Consider the following 10,420-nt stretch of genomic DNA (forward strand, 5'->3'; position numbering starts at 1 on the left):
GGGTTAGAGACTAATGAAAGCCATTTCCGCTTGAAGACGTTAGTAGGGTCATTATAACTTATACCTGTGCTAACTTTTTGGGGAATAAAGAAAGCAAAGGGAATAAAACTGGTTTGTGCGGCACCACAGGGCCGACCAAACAATCAGCGCCCTCAGCATTAGGCAAACTACTCCTCCCCTGCCCTAGAGCAGACCCGCTCATCCAAACCCTTCTGCTTTCTCGCAGTGCAAGAAGCAGAAACATACAATGGTAGTTTTACTATTTTATGTTTCTCCTTCTCGCACTACAAGAAAGCATTGGGGTGACGCTCCTTGGCCCTAGTGGAGGAGCCCCCCCCTGCAAAATCACCTACAATACTGGAAACAGTTGAAGAACGGGCTGTTCTCCTTCTAGTTTGAGGCTCTTGCCCCCATCGCTGCTTTATCTTAGTACCCCCAGGGGCACCCCTCTGTCCCCCCTCCTCCAACATGCATACCCAAATAACACACACAGAGACTGTTGAGTTGGGTAAAATTGCTGCAGGTTTATTACATAATCCAGAATATGTAATGGATGGGTTATCTTACGGGTGATCCAAGGGCAGGCAACCAACTGGGCCGCCTGCCCGCCTGATGAGCCAGGCAGCGCGGGAGCGATGCCCGCTGCCATCCATGTGATTCTTTCTACGATCACGTGCCGTTGGTAACTTCTACTCACGCCCCCCCTCTCGGGGCGGAGCGTCGCTTAGCAAGCCCCCGGTTGTTCAGGCCCACAACCGCCCGCAGGACTAGTGGGGCACCGACACGGCTTCCGGGACCCTCCCCTGAGGCTCCTCGGTTTTGGCTCAGGCACCCCCTATGGTGCCGCGCAGAGGTACCCTTTGTACCGGCCTGCTTCCAGATCGCCCTGTAACTCCGCCACAGCCCTGGAGGCGGCTCACCGTCGCAGCCAGGGCCCCCCACCACACCTTGCTCTTACCTGCACCCTCTCATCTCTAACGCCTCGCTTAAATCTAATAGAAAGAGGTCCATGCCCACCTGGGACAGGTGTACCCCATCAAAATCGAAATATCCCTTCACGCTCCCCCTAATCATCTCATGGGGTATAAAACCTAAGCCCCTTTGCACAGTAAACTTCCGCATAGCCCCGTTGATACGCCTCCTAGAATGCTCCACTGCCTCTGCCGATTTAGCCCCCGCCAAGACCTACGTGGGATGATCTCTGACCAAACAACCTCGCACTGGCCTAATTGCTTGCAAATCTCCCCCAGGTCTCTCTTCATGGCTAGCAGCAACAGTCTCCTTCCTAGGGTGATGAGGTAATTTCCGCCCAGGTGAATCACCAGCGTGTGAGGGAGGGTGGAGCCTTGCGATATCAGCCTCTGCTCCAGCTTGTTCCTTAGCTCAAACCATCTCATGCCAGGGAAACCCCTCCACTCCACCTGTGTCTGCGGGAAGTGCTGCATCCAATTTCGGTGCGACGCCCACTGGGCCGCCCGGGCGACACATGAATGCCTGATCACCCACACCACGCGCCCTAATAAAACAGAAGACATGGTGCACACTCAGGGTTCTTTAATCACAGTAGATTTTTCAACTAATAACAATTTCACCACAAATCACTGCAAAACCAACATCAAGGGCGCACATAACGTTTGTAACAATCCGACTCCCAACGCCCTACTTTCTTCACCTTGGCGGGCGCTAAACCATCTAGGTGGGCCGCCGTGGCCGCGCCAATCCTAAAAGAGTGGCTCGAGTACCTCTTCTGAGGCTGGTCCAGCCCCGCTCTGGACAAGCTGGCCCTGATCATACGCTCAAACTGGTATCTGGTCACCGGGGTTTGGTCCCTGTGTAACAGTAAGTACCCGGGGCGGGGGGGCGGCACCCCAGAAACACCTTTACCCAATGTACTGGGCAAAATCTAGGGTCGCCGAGGGGCTGGAGAACCACCTCAATCCCCCGCCCTGCCTGATCAGTCTTAGACTTCCGTAGGTGGATGGACAGGGAGTCAGTGACTGACACATCTGATATAGCTAGGGCATCCCCCGAGCTGTCATACTTTGACCTGGCCACTAGCTCACTAAAGCGGAATGCTCCGAAAAATGCTAGGCAAAAGGCAACAGAGAACAGCGTGGCCTCATACGATGAATAGGTGACCGCCTCGAGTGCGCCCAGCAAGCCCTTCAGGATGTCAAAGTCAATGGGTGCTCGGTTGTCCGGCACCCTGGGTTCATCCCTGGCCCAACCCTTCATGGCGGCCCGGGTGGCAAAGGAATTAGTGGGGTACGCCCCACCAGACAACCTGGTATCGTGGCTCACCGCCGCTAAATGGCTACCCACCCAGGAGTGGCTTTTCCCGTGCCCCCTTGCCCATACGACAAATGCTCTGACTTTGATCTCCATTGTTGCCCCTGAAGTACCCAGCGCCAGGGACACCGCCCTAAAGGTTGCCAAGTGTGTACCATAACGTTTCCTGGTACCTGGGGCCAAGGCTCTCTCTCCCATCGCTTTCAGCTGCTGTCCCACTGCAGGATTCTCCATAGGTGTTCCGGAAATGGGGTCATCTGAGCTCTCGCCCGCGGCCAGGCCTCCCTGAAGCGGAGCCACTGAAAGCGAGAAAGAGCATCAGCTGCCACATTTTTCACGCCTTCAATGTGCCTGGCCCTGAACTCAACATTGGCGCGCAGGCAAGCCCTAACCAATTCCCTCAACAAGCATAGTACCAGCCGGCACCTGGCTGTCTGACCGTTGATAGCCTGAACGACCGGCACGTTGTCAGACCAGAATAGGACCTTTCTGTCCGACAACTCCACGGGCCAGAGGTGCAGAGCAACTACGATGGGGAAGAGCTCAAGTACCGTGATGTTTTTTGTGATCATGCGCTTGCGCCAGACGTTGGGCAATTCCTGAGCACACCAGTCCTCGCCCAGGATTGCCCCGAAGCCCTCCCTACCAGAGGCATCCGTGAATAAACACAGCTCCTAACTGTCCACCCACGGTTGCTTCCATATCACTGCTCCATTGAAACGGGAAAGGAAATCTTCCCATACAGCCAGGTCCTGTTTCAACCCTGAACCGAGCTTGACCCAGTGATGCTTCTTTTTTATTTAAGTTTAGGACTCCTAACTTTAGGACTCCTAAATGCCTTCTGTGAATACCGAAAGCCTTAATAATAGGATTTTTCTCAGTTTAGTAGTAGTATAGTTAGGACTCCTAACTTTAGGACTCCTAAATACCTTCTGTGAATACCGAAAGTCTTAAAATAAGGATTTTTCTCAATTTAGTAGTAGTAAAGTTAGGACTCCTAACTTTAGGACTCCTAAATGCCTTCTGTGAATACCGAAAGCCTTAAAATTAGGATTTTTCTCAGTTTAGTAGTTGTAAAGTTAGGAGTCCTAACTTTAGGACTCCTAAACTGAGAAAAATCCTAATTTTAAGACTTTCGGTATTCACAGAAGGCATTTAGGAGTCCTAGAGTTAGGACTCCTAACTTCTGTGAATACCGAAGTGAGTAGGTGTCTTCTGTGAATACCAAAATGAGTAAGTGCCTTCTGTGAATACGAAAATGGTAGTAAGTTTAGGATTTTGTCTTAAGTTAGTTCTGTGAATCGGGCCCTGAGTCTTGCCCGGAGGTAAAGGCACACCCAAGTGACTTGCCAAATCCTGGAAACACTGCAGTGCCCTTGCGCACTCCTGCGTGCCAGCTCCCCCGATAAACAGGAAATCGTCCAGGTAGTGGGTCACTCCCTCTACCCCATGCCTGCTCGTTAGGGCCTACTGGAGAAAAGAGCTGAACGCCTCAAAGTACGCGCATGACACTGAGCAACCCATGGGCATACATCTGTCGTAGAAAACCTTGTCCTCCCACCTGAAGCCCCAAAGGTGTTGGCTATCTGGGTGTACTGGCAGCAGTCTGAATGCCGACTCTATGTCTGACTTTGCCAACCAAGCTCCCTTACCTGCCCTCCTGATCATGTCAACAGCTAGGTCTAGGGAACAGTAGGACACTGAGCACCTCCCCTCATCTAGCCAAAAGTTCACTGAGTCCCCCTCTGGGTGCGACAAATTGTGTATCAGCCGAAACCCTCCAGGCTCCTTTTTCGGCACCACCCCCAGGGGGGAGATTACAAAATGCGGCGGGGGGGGCTGGCAAACGGGCCCGCCACCCTACCCAAGGCAACCTCCTTTGCTATCTTGGACTGAACTATCTCTGGGTGGTCCCTAGCAGATTTGAGGTTCTCCGCATCCCTGCTCACGAGGGGGCCCTGGTATGGGATGCAGAAACCTTCTACAAAGCCTTCCGCAATGAGGGTCCCTTCTCTGCTGTTGTGGTATCCACGGAGGGCGGAAAGAAGGTTGGTTATGCTAATGGGAGATGGGCCTTTCATTCGGTCGTGCGGGGCAAGGACAAGCACGCTGTCTGTTACGCCTGCCAAGGGTCAGCGGGCAGGGGCAGGGGGGCGGGGCGGTGGTGGGGCCTGAGCCCGCCACCGGCTACTTGCTGGAAGTGGGCCGGCCCGGGCTGTCGCACTTGGAGCATGAGGTCGCGGCATAGGGGGCCCCGCACTTGCTGCAATTGTGGGTGAACCGGCACGCCTTGCCCCAGGAGCATGACCCTGCGTTGAACAGCCTACAGGTGCCGTTGGACTGTGCTCTAAAGCCCAGCTTGCGGCCCCCCCCTCGGCCGCCTCGAAAGGGTTTCTTATTCTGCGCCCTCCCTTCCTGCTTAGTCTCCTTGCTCTTCTCACTGTTCGTAGTGCTTGTTTTTGTTGCCGCTTCTACCGTGTGCTTACCCATATGCATCACCCATAGCCTGACCTCCAGCTGGTCCCACTCTAGTTCTGGACAAATAGCCCTCTTCTTTCGGAAGTCGCAATCGTATCGGTACCACCCCATGCCCCCACCCTTGGCAGCCTCCTCTGTGATGACGCTTGCGTAATGGAATAGCCCTGGCCCTTCATCAGGGAATTTCTCCATTATAACTGCTGCCATTATGGCGAAGGCCTGGCCCCAAGTGACAATGTTTTTCTCAGGCCAAGATTGAAAGCGCACCTTCCTGTCCTCCTCCTTGGTGCCCATCCTTCTGGTATCTAACCCCTCTGCCCCATGCATGAACAGGGTGAATATATCGATGAACTCCCTACGCCATATGCCCTCCTTGGCCACCAAGGGAACCTGCCAAGCTAAGGAGCAGCGGCCGGATACAAGTGGAGCGGTGGTAACCAGCGGCTTGGGCACCAGAGCCAGAGTCGGCGCCGCCGGGGGGACCCCCGTCGGTAGGTTTAGTGTGCTTGCCACTGCGTCTGACGCTACATTCGTTGCGGGGGTGGACGGCGGAGGGGGGGCCACTACTGCAGCAGGCTGCCCTCCCGCAGGCGAAAGACCGGCCGCCACCAGTCCGCCCACCCCGGTCGACCCGGTGGCGCTGGACTGGCTGCCCCCTTCCCCCCAAACTTGTGTGAAGGCCCCCAGCCCCAGGGCCACGCTAGGTAAGGCAGGGGCGGCAGGCCAGGCCCCAGTGGGCGACCTGATCAGCATTAGGCCCGTTCTGACCTCTGCCATAAAGCTTTTCAAGGTGTCCGAGAGCTTACCGAGGTCATCAGATGTTGCAAATGCCACCTGGTTAGGGCAGCTTGGAGGTGTAGGAGACGGCCCAGTGCACAAGGGGAGGGGCGCCTGGAGGGCAAGTGCGGCCCTGGGGGGAGCAGCGGCTCTGCTCCTCGCCGGCGGTTGTTCAGCCGGAAAATCCTTAACTGTGGGGCGGCGAATCCTCTGTGACCGTGAGGGGTCCGCGTCTTCGCCGTACTCCCGGTCGGCGAGCGGGACTTCACTGGCGATACCAGAGTCAGCGGGGTTGTTGGCTCTCAATAGTTCGGTGGCCCAAGCCAAACCCTTGGTCTTGGCCAAATGTAGAAAGGCGGCAATACGAGCGTCCTCCGAGGTGCCTGCCTGTGTCTCCTCGACTTGGGGCCCGGTAGTAAACAGCGGAGGGGATCCTTGACTGTCCATCTTATTTGAGGCGTACACGCTTCCGGTCTGTAGGGAGGGAAAAGACATAATTTAGCGCTATACTCCTCCCCTGAGGCACTCGACGCCCTGCTCCTTGGACAACGGACGCAGACCCGACCCCCCCCGACTAGCCCGTACTTACACACTAAACAAGGGGAATTGCAATGGACGTCCGGTTGTCGTTGGCTGGTCCCTCAGTTAACCGCGTCCAACTGTAATCTGTCGAGACGGTGCTGTAACAACAAACCATTGTGAGACAAGGAACACACATGCCCAGGGGGGGGGGGGGTTTACCATTCTCCCCCCGCAGCCGCGCCGCCACCGGACCACACTGGTGACACGACCTTGAGGCCCGCAGCCCGTGTTCTCGCCCTTAGGCGGCAAATTTTATGTTGCGCCGCCGCTGAGACCATTACGCCACAGCCCAGCCTTGAACCGTGGTCCCCCAGACCAAAACGACCGCTACGGAAGCAAGCCACCCTTATTCATAACTGCCCTGAAGTGAACATGCAAGAAAGGGAGCAGCGCACATTGTACCCGCGCTGTACCAGGGGCGGGCCGAATTAAATGGTGACGCGACCACGAAGTTCGCAGCCTGCTATCCTGACCTTTGGTGGCAGCACAGTCGACGAACCCCATACTCAAGGCCCCACCCGGACCCAACAAGGAGCGCAGGGAATTAAATTAAATTATTTGCCTAGGACCGCAGGATGGCAACGCCACCCCGCGGCCCGCAGCCTGCATCGGCAGCAGCGCAGCCGACGGACCATATCCTCAAGGCCCCATCCGTGCCCACTCGACGCACAGCGATAGAGTGAATCATTATCTCAGTAACACAGGATGGTGCCACCACCAACAAGACATGCAGGGAATTAAATTAAATTATTTGCCCACGGTCACAGAAAGGAGACTCCACCACGAGGCTCGCAGCCTGCATCCGCAGCAGCGCAGCCGACGGACCCCATCCTCAAGGCCCCACCCGGACCCACTTGACGCACAGGAGAATAATTAAATCATTAGCCCAGGAGCGCCGGATGGAGCCGCCACCACGAGGCTCGCCGCCTGCATCGGCAGCACCGCGGACAACGGACCACCTCCTTGAAGCCCCACCCGGACCCGACTCGAGGCGCAGGTGGGGGGTTTAAAAGACTTGCCCCTGAACACATCGTGCGATTGCCCGATATCATCAAACCATGCCCATTTGCTAATGAGAGTGCGGGCATTTTTCCATATCCTCCCGCGTAGCAAGCCAGTGATGTTACATTTGCGCAAATATATTGACCTGAAGGTATAGGAGTGCTTTACTTTGCCCCAGTTACGTTATCGAAAGCCCAGGGAGGTTGGTTAAGTGATTGGCCCAGATTCCCTGGCTGTTGTGCGCCGAGACTTGATATTTCCCCCGCGTCAACAAACCCACCCGACCCAACTCGAGGCACGGGGGGGACGATCAATTGCCCAGGATCACGCGGCGCGGGGAGATTAAATGACTAGCCGGGGATCGCAGGATGGGTGGGCGGCTTCAAAGCCAGCAACGTGACTTGATATTTCCCCCGCGTCAACCACCCCACCCTGACCCAACTCGAGGCCCGGGGGAGGGGGGGGGGGCGCGATCAATTGCCCAGGATCACGCGGCGCGGGGAGATTAAATGACTAGCCGGGGATCGCAGGATGGGTGGGCGACTTCGAAGCCAATCTCACCCAGGGGATTACCAGATTGCCGATCAGGGAGTGCGGGCATCGATCCCGCAACTTTTCGCGCGCCATCAGGTGCTCTACCAATCGGGGCTATGGCCCTTGCTACCCCGATCAGTGCTGCCGGCGGACGGCATCACCACCCTCTGAGTCGCCACCCTCGCCCTAATCTTGCGCCCCCTCCGCCCGTGGCCATCCGAGCCACAGGGCCCCGTCGACCTGGTACTGCCCAGGGGGGAGTGGGTGCAGCAAGACTCACCGTTAATCTGGGGACACGACGACGAGACGACGACCGATCTGGCGATGTGGCGTGGTGGGCGACAAAGAGGTCGCCAGGAGGGTGGGGGAAGGCTAAATAGCCTCCCCTTCCCCACAGGGGCCAGGAAGTGACGCGCTTGCGCATCACTTCAGGCCGGCACGAGGATGGGGACACCGGTCGGCGTCCCCGCCCCCTCCCCTTGGGAGGGGTGACCGGTGCCCCGGTGGCACTAGGGCGCCGACCGCTGTAGTGGCCCCCTGCAGGGGCCACGGTCGGCAGCATTTCCGTGATTTGTGCCGGGAAGCCCCTTCGAGGCAGCTGTGCAGCCGCGGTCGCTGCAGATGTGAGGGGTTGAGAGGTGGGGCCTGCTTGGGGGGGGGGATTTCAAGAGAAGACCACGAGGGAAAATTAATGATTTATTTAATTTTCCTTTGTGGTCGTCTCTCGAAATCCCCCACAGCCGGCCCCACTGCTCTCATCTGCAGCGGCCGCGGCTGGAGCTGTAAGCTTTAGAATTCATTCAACAACATAACATATTGAGGTACTTGAAATCAGGCGCACAACGCCCATTGGGCGCAAAAGGCTTCAGCCCCCCAATCGTGTGTGTCAGCCCGGCTGAGACAGCTTCCCGGGCACACACACAGCTGCACCGAGTACTTCACAGGTCTTTAAAAGACCGTTTACTTGCTAACGAGGCTTTGTTGTGTTTTCACACCTTCTTAGAGCCCCTGCATCTCCACTCTGCATATTGCTGGAAGAATCAGCCCCCCCCCCCCCGAAATTTTTAGTAGCCCCCACCCCGAAATTTGGCTCTAGTTGCGCCTCTACTTGAAATGCATATAGAATAGCAAAGTCCCGGGCATCCCATACCGATCTCAAAGCTCAAACACACAACTGCACTCTAAAGATGATGATGGAAAGGAGGCAAAGGGCTGGGACTACAATACAGCAACGCATCCCTCCCTACAGCAACGCATCCCTCTCTACAGCAACGCATCCCTCCCTACAGCAACGCATCCCTCCCTACAGCAACGCATCCCTCCCTACAGCAACACATCCCTCTCTACAGCAACGCAACCCTCCCTACAGCAACGCATCCCTCCCTACAGCAACGCAACCCTCCCTACAGCAACGCATCCCTCCCTACAGCAACACATCCCTCCCTACAGCAACACATCCCTCTCTACAGCAACACAACCCTCCCTACAGTAACACATCCCTCTCTACAGCAACACATCCCTCCCTACAGCAACACAACCCTCCCTACAGCAACACATCCCTCTCTACAGCAACACAACCCTCCCTACAGCAACACAACCCTCCCTACAGCAACGCATCCCTCCCTACAGCAACGCAACCCTCCCTACAGCAACGCATCCCTCCCTACAGCAACGCATCCCTCCCTACAGCAACGCATCCCTCCCTACAGCAACGCATCCCTCCCTACAGCAACACATCCCTCTCTACAGCAACGCATCCCTCCTCCCATCTGTGCTGCTGGCAGGCAAACACCGCCATTACTAGGAGATGTCTTTTTATCACAGTGGGATGTGTGTGTGAGCTGCAAACAGCAGCCCAATCCCCTAGTGTTACTACAAACTGACTGTGACACTTCCCTCCCTGTCTGCTGCCACACCCGCATCTAGACGCACAATTTATGGGACACCGGAGTATTTTGCTTTCCATTTCCTCTACTGTTTACCGAGCAAGCAAATCAAGTGTGTCTGTACACGCCTCAGCTGCTGTTCCAGAGGTGTTGAGGAGCCTGTGACAGTCCACTTAATTATTCCACCATTAACCGCTGCCACGAGACCGAACTGTCTCTGGTCCATGAAACTTTTATCACATTTTAAGTGGCCTCGCGTTAGATGACAATGACGACTTCTTTGTGTAACAATTAGTTTTACCATAAAAGACACATTTGATATATACTTACAGCTTTGAGGCTGGACTGGAGTGAAATCACGCTCTTTATAGATTTAGGTGCAGACTTTCAGATTTAGCGGGAAAAGTGTAATTAAAAGGATTCAACTGGTCGAGCCAGCCAGGAGTCGAACCTGGAATCTTCTGCTCCGTAGGCAGACGCGTTATCCATTGCGCCACTGGCCCGCTGCTGAAGACTGACGTCACAACAAGGGTCTAAAATAGGACAGACAGGAGTCGCCTCATCAGTTTCATCTCGAGGGCGGGCTCGTGCAGAGGGAATACAAGCTTGTGCGGCAGTGAGAGTGTGGCGATGTAGGTTGGTGGGGGGCCCTGGTTGCGACGGTTAGCCGCCTCCAGGGCTGTGGCGGAGTTACAGGGCGATCTGGAAGCAGGCCGGTACAAAGGGTACCTCTGCGCGGCACCACGTGGTGCCTGAGCCGAAACGAGGAGCCTCCAGAGAGGTCCCGGAAGCCGGTCGGCGCCCCGCTAGGCCTGTGGGCGGTTGTGGGCCTGAACAACCGGGGGTTTGCTATGCGACGCTCCGCCCCGAGA

General features: G+C 56.1%; 1 non-coding gene across 1 annotated transcript; it reads right to left on the reverse strand.

The window, feature by feature from the left end:
• Positions 1-9,978: 9,978 nt before the first annotated feature.
• TRNAR-ACG (transfer RNA arginine (anticodon ACG)) lies at positions 9,979-10,051 on the reverse strand. Its single transcript has one exon. It is a non-coding gene; the product is annotated as a tRNA-Arg (tRNA).
• Positions 10,052-10,420: the final 369 nt, after the last annotated feature.

The sequence above is a fragment of the Triturus cristatus genome, chromosome 8 (assembly GCF_964204655.1).
Source record: "Triturus cristatus chromosome 8, aTriCri1.1, whole genome shotgun sequence".
NCBI lineage: Eukaryota > Metazoa > Chordata > Amphibia > Caudata > Salamandridae > Triturus > Triturus cristatus.